General features: G+C 37.0%; 1 protein-coding gene across 12 annotated transcripts in view; it reads left to right on the top strand.

Annotated features, from left to right (window-relative positions):
• Nucleotides 1-17,382, top strand: part of NCOA2 (nuclear receptor coactivator 2) — a 282,839-nt gene that overhangs the window by 39,440 nt on the left and 226,017 nt on the right. The gene's annotated exons all lie outside the window — the stretch shown is intronic.

The raw sequence follows: 17,382 nt of genomic DNA, 5'->3' as shown, positions 1-17,382 counted from the left end.
AGGATGTGGTTTGTCTTTTCATTTATCAATTTTTCTTTGATGGATTGTTCTGAGCATTGATTTTAGTACTATCCAAAAAAAAGCTTTTAAAATGAGCATCTAAATATGCCTATGTGCATTAACGTAGAGGTGTGGTTTTGATTATTCTATTTTCTTGTTTTCCTTCTTTTCTTTGACTTTGCCTTCCTCCTTTCATCTTCTCGCCCCCAAACACACACACACACACACACACACACACACACACCTTATTTATTTTTAAATTAGGTCCGTTAGGACAATACAGTAAATATCTATGTTCTGAAAAAATCAATCTTGTCACACTCATGTTTAACGGACTTTGAAACAGTGCAGCTGTATGGGGAAATGAATTCTGCTCTCTGTCAAAGTCGTAAAGGACTACTTGTTTTAACAGCTACTGAGGATGGAGGGAGGCATTTATGCCATGGTCATATAGCTTGTCAAAACTGGATATGTTCCTGTGTTTAAAATATTTGGGATTTTCCAGAAGTTACCATTTCCTCTTGCTCCTTCCTAAGGAGGGCTTGGTTTCTGATTACAGTTAACCCCTGCTTCACTGTTCAGCTGACTCTGAATAGACTTAAAACATTTAGCCATTTAGATAAATGGTTGAACTTCGTAAGTCTCAGCATTCCATTTGCAAATGGTGGACGTTTAGAAATGTATTTACGTATGTGTAACTGGATTGTTTCGGATTTCTGTCTTAATGGAATAGGTTGGTTCTAAGATTTCTAAAAATTGATTTTCAGGGAAACCTGAAGACAACAGCCTATTCTGTTCTTTTTGAGTTGATGATAGGAGATAATATATGTCAAAAGGTCCTCATTTTTACTCATTAAAGAGCTAGAATTTATATATACACATCTAAAATGAATTAGAATTTCATAAACATAATTTATATTTTTCTATTCAGTCATTTTCGTTTAGCTAAGGTTTTTATTATAAATGCATGCCTTGTAGAGACATAGTTTTCCTACGAAGAAGCTATTGTTAAAGACTGATAAGAGATTAGGATCAGGGTCATTTTATTTAACAACGCAAAGTTATTAGCAGAAGTGGCTTTGGGCGTAGAATTTTAATTTTGTCTTTTAAAAAACTTTTTAATTTGGCCTTTCTTTAAGGAAGTAGTTTTTGCTATTTAAGTGATGTGTTTGACCAAAAGCCATATTAGAATCATTATTTTAAAAATAACATTTTTAATAGCAGAGATATTTCAATCCACTATGTGGAAATGAATGGTTTTGTGTTAACCTTGACTTTTAAACAGGTGTGTTGCAAGAACCTTCTTGGTGGGATGAAATAACCATGAACATGAAGTCTTCCAGTGACCTCTTTTAAAGTCTCATGTACTGTAATTAACTACCCTTTAAATATAAAGGTTCTGTTTGTACTGCTAATTAAATTCATAGTTAAGACTTGTAGGGCAGCATTTAATTTATGTGTTGTTTTGTTCTGGGACTTCAGTAACTTAAAAGGTGATATGAAGGTATAAATAGTGAATTTTCATTAAAATGTACTAGAAAAATGCATGCTAAATTCTCAGATAATAACTTGACTTGTCTAAAAACTAAACATATGGCTAAAAGAGAATTCAAAATTCCTTATTTCCCTGGCTATTTACTACTGTTTTACTTTAGGCTCTATGATTTACCCATTGATACTGATTTGACTTCGGAGACATTTTAAAACGTAATAACCTTTGCTTGAATACATCAGGTAGATTACTTTATTTAGTGTAGGATGCTGATATACTACAAATAAAAAAATAACTGCGTTTGTTATAGTTAATTCAGAGTAGGGGTGACTTCAGCCTATGTGCCTTAACCTGTGTGTGTCCATTTCTCTTTCCTAAAGGATTCCAGAAATTTATTTCAGCAAAAGTAAAGTTTTAGGACAGGGTATATGTATTTGAAATGCAAATAAAATATTGCAACAATGTTGATTAGAAGAAAAAAATTTTTAGTATGTTAACAATGTTGTACAACCACCACCTCTATCTAGTTCCAAAACATTTTTCTTACCCCAAAAGGAAACCCTGTATCCATTAAACAGTTTCTCCCCATTTCTCTGTCCCTCCAGCCCCTGCAAACACCAATTTGTGTTCTGTCTCTATGAATTTGCCTGTTCTGGATATTTCAATATAAAAGGAATCATACGCTCTGTGGCCTATTGTGTCTGATTTCTTTTACTTAGCACAATGTTTTCAAAGTTCTTCTACATTGTAGCATGTATCAGTACTTTATTCCTTTTTATAGCTGAATAGTATTCCATTGTATAAACATACCACAGTTTGCTTACCTATTCTTCTGTTGATGGAAATTTGGGCTGTTTCCACCTTTTGTCTATTTCAAATAGTGCTGCTATGAACATATGTGTATGTGTATTTGTTTGAGTACTTGTTTTTACTTCTTTTGGGTGTATACCCGGGAGTGGGATTGCTAGGTCATATGGTAATTCTGGGTTTAACTTTTTAAGGAAATGCCACACTGTTTTCCTCAGTGGCTGTGCCATTTTACATTCCCACCAGCAGTGTGTATGAGGTTTCCTGTTTCTCTGCATCGTCACCAACACTTGTTATTATCTGTTTTGTTTTGTTTTTATTCCAGCCATTTTAGTGGGTGTGAAGTGGTACCTCATTGTGGTTTTGATTGGAATTTCCCTAATGAACAGTGATATTGAACATCTTTTCATGTGCTTGTTGGCCATTTGTATAGCTTTGAAAGTTCTGTTCAAGTTCTTTGCTCATTTTTTAATTGGGTTGTTTGTCTTTTTGTTATTGAGTTGTAATCGTTCTTTACATATTCTGGATACTAGACCCTTATCAAATATATGATTTGTAAATATTTTTCTCCAATTCTATAGGTTGTCTTTTCATTTTCTTGATAATATCCTTTGAAACACAGTGTTTTAAATTTTGATGCCATTCAATTTATCTATTTTTTGTTGCTTTTGCTTTTGGGCCAAATCCAAGGTCATGAAGATTTACCACTATGTTTTCTTCCAAGAGTTTTAAGGTTTAGGTCCTCTGTTTAGGTTGCTGATCCATTTTGGGTTAACTTTTGTATATGCTGTGAAGTAGGTGTCCAGCTTCAGTCTTGTGCACGTGGAGATCCCGTTGTCCCAGCACTGTTTGTTGACTAGACCATTTTTTCTTTTGAGACAGGAAAGTGTGAGTCCTTTAACTTTGTTTTTCTTTTTCAATATTGTTTTGGCTATTTGGAGCCCCTTGGAATTTCATATGAATTTGAGGATTGGTTCTCCAATGGCAAAAAAGGCTGTTGCAATTTTGATAGGAATTGGATCGAAGCATTAGATCACTTGGCCATTTTAGATAGCAATATTTAGATAAAATTTATTTAGTAAACATTATTTAGATAAAATTGCCATTTTAACAATATTAAGTCTCCAACATGAACACAGAATATCTTTCCCTTTGTTTAGGTCTTCTTTAATTTTTTTCAGCGGTGTTTTGTAGTTTTCAGTGTACAAGTCTTTTGCTTCATCAGTTAAATTTATTCCTCACTGTTGCTTTTGAATGCTATTATAAATGTAATTGTTTTCCTGATTTCCTTTTTGGATTGTTCATTGCTGGTGTATGGAAACACAACTGTTTTTTGTGTGTTGATCTTAGACCCTGGCAGAAGGGACATTTAAAATTTTGAAGGATAGAATTTGATAGCCAAAATAATGTGGGAGAAGTATATTTTAAGCACAGGGAACTCAATTGAGCAGGCATTTATTAAACTACCTTCACGTGTGGTTAGTAGGGGAGACAAAGAAGAACTGTATTAGGGGGAAAAAGCATATATAATAACCCTAAAAGAGAACAGATTATGAGTGTAGGGAAGTGTAGGGAAAGGGCAAAGGAAAGATGACTCTAATCCAAGTTTAATGATATTCCCTGTTTTGTGAAAACAAGTGGACTTTTTAGTCATGCCATCAAATATTTTATGGTTAAATGAAGTAATGAAGGTGAAAATACCTCAAAAACTGGCACAGCATTATAGAAATGTAAAGTGAGGTTATTAATCCTATGCTGTTGGTTTTCATATCAATTTGTGTAATAGTCAGCTAATAGGGAAGCCAATTTGTTTTTAGGGACTTTGGCTGGTTTTAAAGAGTTAATCAGCAGGAGATTGTGACCTACTTGCTTTTAGGAGCAAAGCTATTTACTTATAATCATTAAACATGCCTTGAGTATTGAGATATGTATTGTATGGAACTGTCTAGCCTTTATTCTTCCCCTTTTCACATTTTATTTAAATCATTGGAACCATAGTTTCTGTAATAGAATTTTTTTGTAATTTACAGTTTCTTGGGAGTACAGCTATTAGGGCTGTGTTACTATTCCTATACTGCTGTAGAAAGGTTAATGTTTTTATTTGTGCTTGCTACAGGGACATTTATTGAAAGGAAAAAAGAGATCAACTTTTAAAAAGAGAGACAAGGGCTATAAAAGAATCTTCCCCGTGGTCTATTGTAATTGTATGTTTAGTCAGAGAAATATAAAAACACTTAGCTCTTGTGTAGAAATAGTTTCATTTAAATATAGTATTCCTCCACTTGTACCGAAGTGGAGATAAATTCAGTCCTGTTCAGAATCACAGGTTGAAAAGTTGAAAAACTTCAGCTTAGATTAACTTTTATGTGATATATAAGTAGGACCGAAGGATGTAAGAAAATTCCTTAGAATTAGGGGACGGCAAAGTTCCCACTCTGTCTTTCACTGTTCGTCGTGTCCACAACAGATATTGCTAATGACTCACAGCTTTTCTGGTGAATTTTGGACGCGACTGGAGAAGGTTTCTCAGCCTATGGCTTCAGGCGGTGTTTCGGAGTTAGTCTGTCGCAGGAAGCCTGTTTGCATCTTATATCGAATGTAAGTTTTAGGAGGGTAGTTTTCTCCTTCTTCATTTCATTCATCCCTCTCTCCCCAGTGCCTGGAACAGAGTCTGTGACACAAAGTAGAGACTCACTAAATGTCAAAACAAATAAACAAAGGGATGAATATCGGTCTTAGTGCTTGTGAGACAGGCAGGCTTGAAGATGGGCACTTGGATTCCTTTGTTTAAGCGTCAGAATCTGGTCCTCTTTACGTGGCTGTCTGTGTGTTTTTATTAGCTTAGGTCAGCACAGTCTGTCTTCTGGCTTTGAATGTTCTTGCATGTTCTTCATCCTGAGCGTGGCTGATCTGGACGTGTGCCACACATATGGTTGACATCTTATAGTAATGGAGATGGAAATACATTTGATAGCTTGATCAGTATTCATTTCCCAATATATAATAGCTTAATTTTGTTGAATTTGCATTTAAAATATTATAGACAGTATGCTAATTACTGTGATGTCAGTGTGGATTAGACAGCTGACAGAGCAAACATTTGAGGACCAACATCTGTGCCAAAACACCTTTAATTGCGGTAGGCTTTGATGTCCTGATTTTTCCCATAAATAAATTCGTTATATTGGAACTGTTCAAATCTCTGAGAATAATAAACCATCAACTTTTTCAAAATCTGTGCTACATGAAGAATAAATGTCTTTTCCACTTTTGCTTAAGTTCTGTTATTTTTTAAGATTGCTGTTAGGCAAACATGCTTTTCATAGAATCCCTTAGCATTAAATAAATGCTTGTTTTAATTATAATTTATATATATATATATATTTTTTTTTGTGAGGAAGATCAGCCCTGAGCTACCATCTGATGCCAATCCTCTTTTTTTTTTGCTGAGGAAGACTGGTCCCTGAGCTAACATCTGTGCCCATCTTCCTCCACTTTATATGGGACGCTGCCACAGCATGGCTCAACAAGTGGTGCGTCGGTGCACGCCCGGGATCCAAACTGGCGAGCCCTGGGCGACCGCAGCGGAGCGCACACACTTAACCGCTTGTGCCACTGGCCGGCCCCTATAATTAATATTAAACTCTTAATATTATTCATCTAAGAGATTCTGGTATTTTTCTGATAGATACCATTGTCAAGAGATTTTGTAATTGGAGTTTAGAAACATCTTGTATTTTATCAAGTTGGAAGCTAGGTATCCGTAGTCCCTGAACTGTTGCATTAGGGCTATGTCACATTTTTTAATGTATTTCAGATTACTGTATAGTAGAATACACTTATTCTGTGCCAAGACAGTATATTTACAAAGCATATGTTTTTTGAGGCATATGTTTGTTATTGCCTACAAAAGAGAAGAATGCACAGATCCTCTCTGAGTTTTCTCCTAGAACTACCTTTGGAAGAGGCTGTATGAGAAGGCACAGGCTTCTCATTGATTTGTAGTTGAATATGAGTTTTGGCTTTTGTAGCCTTTAAGATAACTTAAGCTAAAGCCATATCAACAAAACATGAAAATAAAGAGTTATAAAGTTCAATCAGATTTATGATTTGGTAGTTGAAAATATCACATGGTTATATAGTGATGATTTTTAAAAACAACGATTTAAATCATTTTTATAAAAAACAATGTGCTGACAATCTAAGAACAGATGAAAATGATGTATGTTTTCATATTATTTGTGATGCTTTGTAATGGGTTTGAAGTTACAGCTGCAACCTTTGTCATACCCTTGGGAGAGGGTAGATTGTGCAAATAAAGAGAGCAATTCCTTTTTTTAGAGGAGAAATGGTTGTCTTTCGATGCTTTCAGTAACGTGATGAAATCCAGAGCTAAGGTCTTGGCAGGCATTGTGTGCAATTAAGGAGATTAAAAATGAAACTGATTTTCAAGTAGGTCTATGGCTAAATTATATTTACCATGTTTAATAGTTTATACGGGTCAGTTTATTTATAAGACGTATCGAAAAGGTCTTATTGAGGAGTTAAAACCTATACGCAGGAATCAGTTCGAGAACAGTGCACAAGGTTACGTAACCAACTATACTTCAATTGTGTAAGTCAAACCATAATTACTTTAGAATTTTAGATAAGGGAGATAGCAAGGTTGGCTGCTGTGATTGTTGGTAGTGATTTTTGTAAGGTGTGGACAGTGTGTAGCCCAGTGGAAAGAGACCCCACTGATAGACAGGGAACCGGGCTCTAGTCCAAATTCCACCATTAGGGACATTTATGACGTTGGTCAAATCACTTAACTCTCTAAACCTTTAGTTTTTTCCATTTTTGAAATGTGTGTGGGATCGTTTTTATTTCTAAGATCTCTTCCATTCGTTATGCTAAAAAAGATTTACCAGATGAAAAAAAAATTTAACAAAAATGTTGGCTTTTCTAAACACAATGTTTAAGGATGGTTTAGGTTTCTTCAAACACCTAAGTTGGTTGGTTTTCCTAAATATGTCTTCTTTAATGATAATAGATTGTCACTGTGATGTGACTTTAAATTTAGTTAATTAGTTAAAAAATATTTTTAAAGTAAAATTTTAGTTGGCATTGATAGTTTGGATCTAACAACCTAATATTTTCAAATTAGGAAAAATTTGAAGCTTTCAAAAGTAGTGCATCATTAAATATGAGAACATATTAAAGTGTAGGATGGTTTAAATGATCTGTTATGCCACTACTGAGCAGTAGCAGAACCAGCCCTTGTGGGCGTTCCCTGCTGTCAATGCTTCATTTATGAAGGATGACCAGATTGAATCAGAAGCAAAAGTGGAGATTTTGTCTTGTCAGCCTATTTTACAGGACAGTGTTTTACATTTGGGGAGCATGACCTGTAAGTGGGTCGTAAAATTAATTTAGTGAGTCACGACCAGCATTAAGAAAATGTAATAGACGAGAGTATATCACATGCAGTAACAGTAAATACTTTTTCATGAAACTTTGGTTTGTTATTGTGTGTATTGAGTCATGATGTAAAATGTATTTCTTAACTGCCCTCCATCTTCACTATGAGCACTTAGCACAGTACATGGTGCATTCAAGGTAATAGGCAGTCAATAAATGTTTAACTGCACAAAATTTAATGTAGTAAATTTATATAGGAAAAACCCCAAGATAATTTCGGGAAAGTTTTCTAATACAAAATGGCATTAGGAAAATTGATAGAGCTTACACGTCGTGTTGGGATTGTTTTGATACATGCCTTGACCTTCTTGGGTGAAGAGACTAGGTCTCATTTAGCTTTATACCAGTGTGCATCATAGGAAGAGCCTAATTTTCAGAGTCAAAAAGACGTGGGTTCCACTTTTGGCTTTTGCCACATGTGAACTTTGGGACATTGGGCAATTTTTTTCAGTACTCGGAGCCTTTCATTTAAAAAGGAGAATAAAATAGTACTTACCTCATGATTAAGAGAGGTATCACTTATAAACACCAAGTTCTTTGCCTGGACTATAGTAGATGCTTAATAAACGTTTATTAAGTTAATTAAAAGGATATAAAAACACAATTGAATACTAGTGTTTATTTTAAAACACTATTTTGAGTATCCTGGAAAAAGTACGAAGTGTAAGATTAACTGGGTCACATGCATGGTTAGAAATTCCTCACCATCTTTTGAAAAAAAAGAGAAGCCATAGTTATAGAAGATAGCTTTCTTTTTTAAAAAAATCAAACATTGCCCAATTAAGATAGTGTAATATGTAAGATGTAAATTAGAAATTAAGTGGGCCAAAATCAAATCAAAGCGTTACTTATAGAAGATTAAAAATGAACCCAAATAAACCCTCTCAAGTCAAAAAGCCCAGGTAAAGCTTTATTAGTAATCCATGGAACTGGTTGGTATTCATGTGTAAATTATATACTCAGGGATGAAAAATAGGGACGTGTTTAGATGCAATCCTTATCTAAAATTTTGTTTAAAATTAGAAGCAGACAGAACTGTTGAAAGAATAGAATATTCTTGGCTTAATTAGCAAACCAATACAGTCAGTCTGTGGCTCACTCAATAGTTTTGAGAAAACTAATGGGTAGAGTTTTGGAGTTGTTGGCTAGAATGTCTAACTGTTACCTTTATACCAATTATGTTAATATAAAGATAGGTTGTCAGTATATGTCCCATTATAAGAAAGTTTATGGAGGAGTCACAGAAGAATCACGTGTCAGCTAGTCTTGCTATATTTCAATATTCAGGCATTTGGGGAAAAAATGATTTAATCTGGTTTTACAAAAGAAAAGCCTGCCTGCTTAGTAAACTGACGTTATTTTAGGGGATTGTTAGAGTATGTTGGTGAGAGAGAAATAGTGAAGATAATTTATGTGAACTTTATAAAACCTTTCAATTTTCCAATCCAAAAGGAATAAAAATTTTTTTATTACTATAGGATGGAGTAGAAATGTTTATTCCTGGAGTCACGTTGGCTTAGAAACAGGAAGTACATGTTGGTTGTGAACTGTCACTTCTCTAGAGGAAAAAGTTTTTTTTTGTAGGTCCCCAAGAATTAGTGCTAGGGCTAATCATATTTCATATTTTTGTAAATGGTGTAAAGGAGGGTGTGTGCAGTCACTTTTTAGCTCTTTTGGGTGGTGAAATGCCCCAGGAAAGAACCTAACTGCAGATGGGTGACCAGAAAACTGGGTGAACAAGCATGGGATAGTTTTCAGTGGTCTGTTTAGGGAAAATCACATGAATTACATTTATTAACTGAGAAGATCTGAGTTTGGTTATAATCAAGATCAGATCTTTAAGCCGTTGTAGATAATTCTCTGCAGATATTGTGCTAAGAAGATCAATAATATGGTAGGCATTCTTTGGAAGATGTGGGAACGGCGGTTATCTTGCCACTGTACAAAACCATGCTTTATACAGAGTCCAGATAAATGCTGTGTGTTGTTCTATTCAATAAAATAATGAAGCGTCTGGACAAATAGCAGTGTACTACAAATACTTGTTCCTTAGAGTTCTTAATACTGAGGAGGAGGATGGAATTGAGGTTATTAAAACATGATCTTGGATAAGTTCCTCAAATTCCATCATGCTAGAATTGAGGATGGGGTAAGAGTGTTTCTAGGAATTTTATGAGTCAGTTTTAGGATACGTTAAAGAGCTCTCATCTATTAGAGAGTAAACTTGTGGAAATTAGTACCACAAGGTGGGATATAGACTGAAAAAAATTCATGAAAATTAGATTCACAGATGATACGTACCTAATAGAATATTAAAGAAAATGCGGGGTATTTAGAATATATTTTCTCCATTTGAAAAATGACATGAAGGTCTTCCTTCGTGTCAGATAGAAGTCAGGATTTGATGGAATGCTGCCCTGACTGCACATGCAGACTCTGTTCATGTTAAAACTTGGGAAGTAGAGTTGTCATGACAGGAGACCACCCAGAATGTACACTGGGCCTCTCCATGCCCTTTATCAGGTTAAGGAAGTCCCCTTCTGTCCCTTCTGTACTTCTTTGCTAGTAGTTTTTTTCTTTTTTTCTAATTGGCATCTAGTGGTATGGTCATAATGGTTTTGCTTATTTTATCTGCTAGGGGATCTCAGGTAAAAAAATCGTTTTTGATGGTTATTATAGGCTTTTAATTTATTCTTGAGACAATTTTGATAAAGTATATTTTTTTAGAATATTATCCATTCTATATGTTTTCAAATATTGGCACAAAGTTGTTCATAGTATTCTTTGATGATTATTAAAGGTCTCTGCTGTATCTGTACCTATAATTATGTCCTTCTGAGTTCTTTTTGCAGCTGTTTTTTTTGGCTTGATTTTTTTTGACATCACGTTTTTCAAGTAGGCACTTTACTGTTTATTCATCATTTTACCTCCAGTATAATGCTCTCATATAACAGGCCCCCAGTTAACTTCTGTTGACCTGAGCTGAGTGTGACTTGAGTTCTTCTCTGACCCTGGCCAGTACTCTGTGTCCGTTGCTGGCTTTTCTTCCCCCTCTGCTCCATTGTCAAACATTTTTTCCTCTTTTATGCCAGTATGCTCTTTTTATTTGTGATCTCACCCAATCCAGGCTTTTGCCACCACCTTTATTTAGATAGCTCCCAAATTTATAACCCTAACCTGACCTTTCTCCTAAGCTTAGCTGCTTGCTTGACATTTCTCCCTGGGTATCTTGCTTACACCTTCAATGCTGCACAACCAAAGTGAAACTCCCTACTTCCCTCCACCCAAACCAGTTCTTCCTCCAGATTTCCTGATTTCTATTAATTGGCACTGCTGCTCACTCAGGCTGAAAACATCAGTCATTTTGACCCTTCTCTCTTACCTTCTACATGGGCTTGCCTCCAAGCTGTATGCAGCCTATCTTCACGATGTCTCCCAAATGTATGCATGACAGCCCCTGTCATTCCCCTGTCACCCCCTGTATGCAGACTCTCAGTCCTTTGTGCCTGGGCTGTTGTAACCCCTCCCTGCCTTTTTGGCTGAGTCCAGTTCATCTTCCACACTGAAGTAAGATTAAACTTGCCAGAGCACCGTCATCAGACCACTCTTTAGCCACAGATTACTTAGTTCTCCCTATAGCGTTCTCAAATAGGTACCAACTCCTTAGCTTTCTAGGTCTTCCATGATAATGCCCACACATTCCTGTCTTGGTTTCTCTGCCTGACTGCCTGCCCCATACTTGTATTCCAGCCTGAGTGCTTTATCTCTGTTCTTCTTGCTTGAGTTTTTGCTCAGCTGTGTGCTCCTCAAGCAACACCCTTTCCCTCAGCTCTCTGCCTGTTGAAAGGAAGCTTGTCAAGGGTAATCTCGTGCATTCTTTGCTAGGTTTGGTAACCCACAGAACACCTCTCTCTGTTCTTTCTAGGGCACTTATCTCACTTTGTATTAATAGCCTTTGTGTACTTGCTTAATATCTCACACTAGATTATAAACGCCTCGTGGGTAGGAATGGTTTCTTGCTCGGCCTTTTCTTTTTTATTGCCTCAGCAGTTAGCACAGACAGACAGGAAATACGGATTGAAAATAGTGGAATGGTTACAGTTGCTTACAGTTTCCTTCGGTGAAAGTTCTTACACTCTCTTCCTAAGAAGGTGAACTGCTCCAGTGTGAGCTAACAATCCAGAAGTGCAGGAGACAGCCTTTCCAGAGGCGTAGCTGCCAGTGTACCCTTCCTGCTCCTGGTGACTGGGGCCGCCTTTCTAACAGCTGCTGTCTTTACAGATCATCGAGCTTCTGCCGGAAGTGAGGCCGGTGGCATCACAGCAGACACTGATGGATTTCTGCTCTAGCAGGGCGAGGCTGTATCTTTTTTTCTCTCTCTCTTTTTGGTCCTTTTAAATAAAAGATTTCAATGACTCATCATGATATTTTAAATTTTAAGATAAAAGTTAATATATGTGAATTCAGTATTGGTTTATACATGTAAGAAGTAAATCCCACTATCTTTGTCCCTTAGTGTGCAGAATGAAGATGATTAAAAAAAGGGATTAAAATGTATTCATGTTAAAGAAAACCATTTTAGGCCAATTTAATGTGACTCTGCCAGTATATTTTACATGGATGGTACTGGCAAATGTTAAAATCATACTTCTGTAGTTGAAAAATCATGATTAACCTGTCTATTAGACTGTCAGCAAATTAAGCTTATGAAATTCCATCGTGGTAAAAGATTTGGGAATACAGCGAATAGATGTTCATAGAAATTATATCAAGCATTATATGCTACCGTTTATAAAGATTAGGTTTCTATTCGACCTAAACAGCTTGAGTACAGAGATGGACTTGCTAGCCCAGCCTGGGTTCTGTAGCTCCTACTCCTCCGTCCCTCCCTGCCTTCCACAGGTATTTTTTGAGTCCTTAATATGGTCTAGGCGCTGGGCTAGTGACCAGCAATGCAGGGGTGAATAATGCAGACCCAGAAGCTGTCCGCTTGGAGCTTCTAGTCCAGTGGGCCTTTTAGATACAGATACATGTGATAAACAAAGTTCCTTATTTTGTAAAAGAAAATAATTTCTTATGACAGTGATTAGCTTTTTAAAGGAAAAAGGCAGGCAGCTGGTGTTTAGATTGATAGTCATTTCAACAATAATCAGAATTTTAAGCTTTAGCAGCATGAAAATACTGCACTCAGTGCAGATCCAGGCCTTTCTCTGAGTCTCAGTTTGCTTATCTCTGTACGTAGGGATGTCCCGGGAAGGAGAAGTAATTAATGTTTAGCAAGCACTTTGATATTTACGCCCAGTGGCTGTAAACAGTTATTAAAAAGTCACTGCACAGGTCAGAACGGCAGGTGCAGTGGTGTGGCCAGAGCGAGGGCCAGAAAAGCAGGGTCTTTGCAGCTTTGAAGGAGACACATGTGAAAATGTCCTACTCCTGATTAAATTTTATTATTAAACGTTTACAGTTAGGATTCCATCTGTAGATTTCTGTACATTTCAAAACATCACAAGAGACCACATAAGTTCTGTTTATGAACACGATATGTCGATTATTTCTTGGTTAGAGTCAGCTGTATTGAACACCATAGATTCTGATTCCCCATAGTGAAGGTAACTCCCTCAGAAGTGTCATTTCCTTAGGCCGTAGAAACAGCAAGCCCTGCCGTTCTTTGTACTTGGATGTGAGTGGGGATGGGGTGGAAATCGCAGTTTGGGGTGGGGAGAAGATTGTTGGACCTGGAGGCTGAGTTCTAACTGCCTTCTGCCCCCGGCTCCGCTTCTGCTAGCCGGCCGTGTGCACTTGAAGTCACTTTTTCTCTGTCCTTCGGCACTGTTTGACCGTAGGCAAATCCCCTGGACTCTTTCGGCCTCAATTACTTAAAAATTTTTGAGGCTGTTGGAGTGGATTTCTTTCAAGTCCTGGTGAATAGTAATAATAGAAATTCTGTGATTTGGAGAGCAATAGCAGAAAATAGTAGGCAGAATAAGTTGGCCTTTGTCATGGATTCTTTGTGAGAGGGATTTAATGCTTGTGCTGCATTTAGGAGTTTACAGCTAAAACAAAGCTAAATTATGAGTGCATGATCCTTTTAATACGATTTTACAAGGTAGTTGGAATGGGTCCGAGCGTTATAGGTATTTCTGTAAGTCAAGGTTTTGGTGGTCTAGTGGTTAAGATTTGGTACTCTCACCGCCGTGGCTGGGGTTCGTTTCTGGTCAGGGAACCACACCACCATCTGTCGGCTGTCATACTGTGGCGGCTGCGTGTTGCTGGGATGCTGAAAGCTATGCCACCAGGATTTCAAATGCCAGCAGGGTCACATGGTGGACAGGTTTCAGTGGAACTTCCAGACTAGACAGACTAGGAAGAAGGACCTGGCCACCTACTTCTGCAAAAATTGGCCTTGAAAACCCCATGAATAGCATCAGAGCATTGTCTGATGCAGTGCTGGAAGGTGAGAGGATGGCTCAAAAAACTGGGCAGGGTTCTGCTCTGCTAGACACAGGGGCGCTAGGAGTCAGAATCGACTGGACGGTACTAACAACAAAGAAGTCAAGGTTTAGTTGCCTTCAAACTGCTGCTGCTAATTGTTTTTGTAGCCCCCCCCCCGATAAAGAGAGAAGATAGGACACATTGGGCAGTAGTTGGGTGCATGTGCTGTTAATCCTCTGGAAAAAAAAATTACGCTAAGTATACTTCTTAAAAAATGCTTTGAAACTTTATCTGGCTGCAAAATTACATTTCTAAATTTGAAGACAACTTCTGAGTGGAGAAAAATCTTACAAACCACGCATGGCACTTTTACAAATTCTTTGAAAAAGCTGCCTGTGAAGGTCTTTGGGGTAATTGTTTATCCCTATATTCCCATATGTGGCACATTGCCTTTCTCCCCCTGGGGAGGAACCGTATTGCATTATTTGTGATCCTTTGGAGTTGTATGAAATGATAATTTAACTTTTCAGATGTGGTTAATCTACAGGCCCTGCTTCCTAACTATTAACATACATGGCATGACAGGCTTAAGTGTTTCCAGGTGGGATTGGAGAACTTGGATAGTAAATTCTTCGTAGATTTTGGCTGCTATAATTTACTGCAAAACTGCAGCTTTGGCATCTCCATTTGAAAAGAGTATGTTACCATTAACTCCACTTGAGACACATTTTCCACTAAATAAATTGTCTTCCTGAGACAGTTAATTGTTTATTTGTTATAATACTATTTAGAAATATGTTTTGTCTTTCAAATAGTGGCAGCTTTGTTACTAAGCAGGCCTCGAATTACATAATCTTGCCTTGTTTGGTAGACTCACTACAGTTTGGGAGCTCTCTCCCCAGTGCTCTCTGTCTCCCGCTGCTGCTCTTTACTCCCCTGAGTCTCTCGTCTGTCCCTGTCCTGGTCCAGAGAGAAGCCACCAGGTTTCCACTCCACAGCTTGTCCCAGTTCCTGGAATGGAGTCTCATTTTCCTCCAAAAAAAGCAGAAGAGGGCCCATTTAATGCTCTGTTGTTGTTGTTATTAGCAGAAAAATCCTTAGAGATCTAGAGGGTACGTTGTTAATGGAGACACAGGAGAGGCTCTGTCCTATTTGGTAGCGGGCAGAGGAGGAGTGAAGTCCTGGGCAGAGGCAGCAGGTGAGGTGAGTTGAAGGAGAGGCAGCAGACTGACCCCTGGCCGAGAATTGTCCACTGGTTAGTTCTGGGGCACTCACCGTTCCTTGCCTGTGGTTCTCTTCTCTTAAGCTTGTACCTGCCTCAAACTGCCAATCCCGTCCCTGTCCCGTCCCCGTCCCCCTCTCCCTGCCCATCATCTTTCCTGTATAACATTTCCTACATCCCCAATGTGCCTCCACCCTAGCCCCATGGGAACCCCTGCCCCACTGCGTGGGAGAGACAGTGTTCTCCTCTTACTGTGTAGCAGTGGGGAGGCACATCCTCTGTCCCACCGTGGCGAGGTGGGGGATAGGTGGATTCCTGACGCCCCTGATGGGGATTCTGAGTTTTCTCATTGAAATGTTTTTATACAACCTAGTGCTATGCAAATAAAAGATATGGATTAAAAAGGCTTTTGTTGCTGGTCTCAGGCAACCTAATAGCTGTTTATAACACTGTTTAGATGAGGGTGCCCAAGGTTCCAAAGAGTGAACCTAAAATGGGTGTTTGAACACATTTTTCTAGGAACGTTATTTTCTCTCGTGGAACTCATGTTGAATGTCTTCTCTTTCCCTTTTTCTTAACTCTGAATTAGAATGAAAGCTTTAAATAAGACTCAGATACTTAATGAAAGAGAAGATAGGGATCTTTTGTCCTCAATTTTATATTAGTCACCCATTTTAACGTGCCAGTGTAAGTCATCACTGATTACTTGAGCTTTTGAATCATCTTTGAGATGGTAATGGTATGGAAAGATTCGTGCATTATTTTAGTTATTTGTGACATTCTAGGAAGGATGTTATGTATGGCAGAATGGAACGTAAGGGCCAGAAAGGGCATAAGTAGAAATTTTGCACTGATTTCATTTATAAAAACATAAATTTTCAAGGAATATTTGATCTGAGGCATTGATTCATAAACTTCAATTCTACTAGTGACTTTGTCCTTTGAAAATTATTTACTAACCTATGGGGTTATAACTATAGGCATTGGCAGTGACTGCTGAAATAATTCAGATTTATTGACCATAGGAGGATATTAAATATTTATCTTTTCTACTTAGTGCCTGTAGTGAAATAGAATGTAAGTTAATGGTTAATGGCTGATAGACTGTTTCTGAAATACTATCTTCATGTACTTTATCCAGTGGCATTACTTATATTTTGTACGTGTTAAAAAGCATCTTTGGAATCTACCTAAATTTTGCTACTTAACTAAACAATATTCTAGAAGAGATTTTTAAGTATGTAGGGGGTGTGTGTGTGTGTGTAACTGCAAAGGGAGAAAAGTATATAAGTTTTGGGCTAGGAAGAAATCTTTATTTTTTTAAACCAAATAGAATGAAATAATAATGTATTAATATTATACTGTGTTCTGGCACACTGGCAGTATCTAATGCATTCCAGAATGTTAAAGGTTGGCAGTAATTCAGCGTATGAAACTCTGGCAGTCACGTTAGATTAGTATTAGAATGATCAAATAAAAATGTATTTGTAGATGTAGAATCAGAGAAAGAATCTAATTTATTTGAGTTTCTTTCAAAGTAATGATAATGCGGTATTAAATTAAAAACGTCTTAACATGAAAGTAATTTTATTTGAATTGGTATAAACATTAAGAAGAACACAAAGCAGTATTTGCAAGTTTTAAATTTTAAAGGAAATAATTTATAGAATTATTTTGAATTTTCTGAAAACTAGATCTTCAACATTGACTTATAAAAGATAATTAGTAAGAGACGCTCTGATTTTCTACAGTCTCTAAGGGACTGAGGTTTTTTTGTTTTGTTTGTTTTCTATTACATTAATTTTTAAGATCCTAAAATTTACTGCATTAGTGTGGCTAATTAAAAAAAAAGGCAGATATTTTGAATTTTAAAACTACAAGGAACTTAATTTAAATGTCATTAGTTTGTCAAAACAGACAAATCATTTAGAAAAGGTTGGTTGGTTGAATAACTACTTCTGTATGT

The sequence above is a fragment of the Diceros bicornis genome, chromosome 33, assembly GCF_020826845.1.
Source record: "Diceros bicornis minor isolate mBicDic1 chromosome 33, mDicBic1.mat.cur, whole genome shotgun sequence".
NCBI classification, from domain to species: domain Eukaryota; kingdom Metazoa; phylum Chordata; class Mammalia; order Perissodactyla; family Rhinocerotidae; genus Diceros; species Diceros bicornis.
The sequence above is the reverse complement of the archived record's forward strand: the minus strand, read 5'-3'. Positions and strand labels throughout refer to the sequence as shown.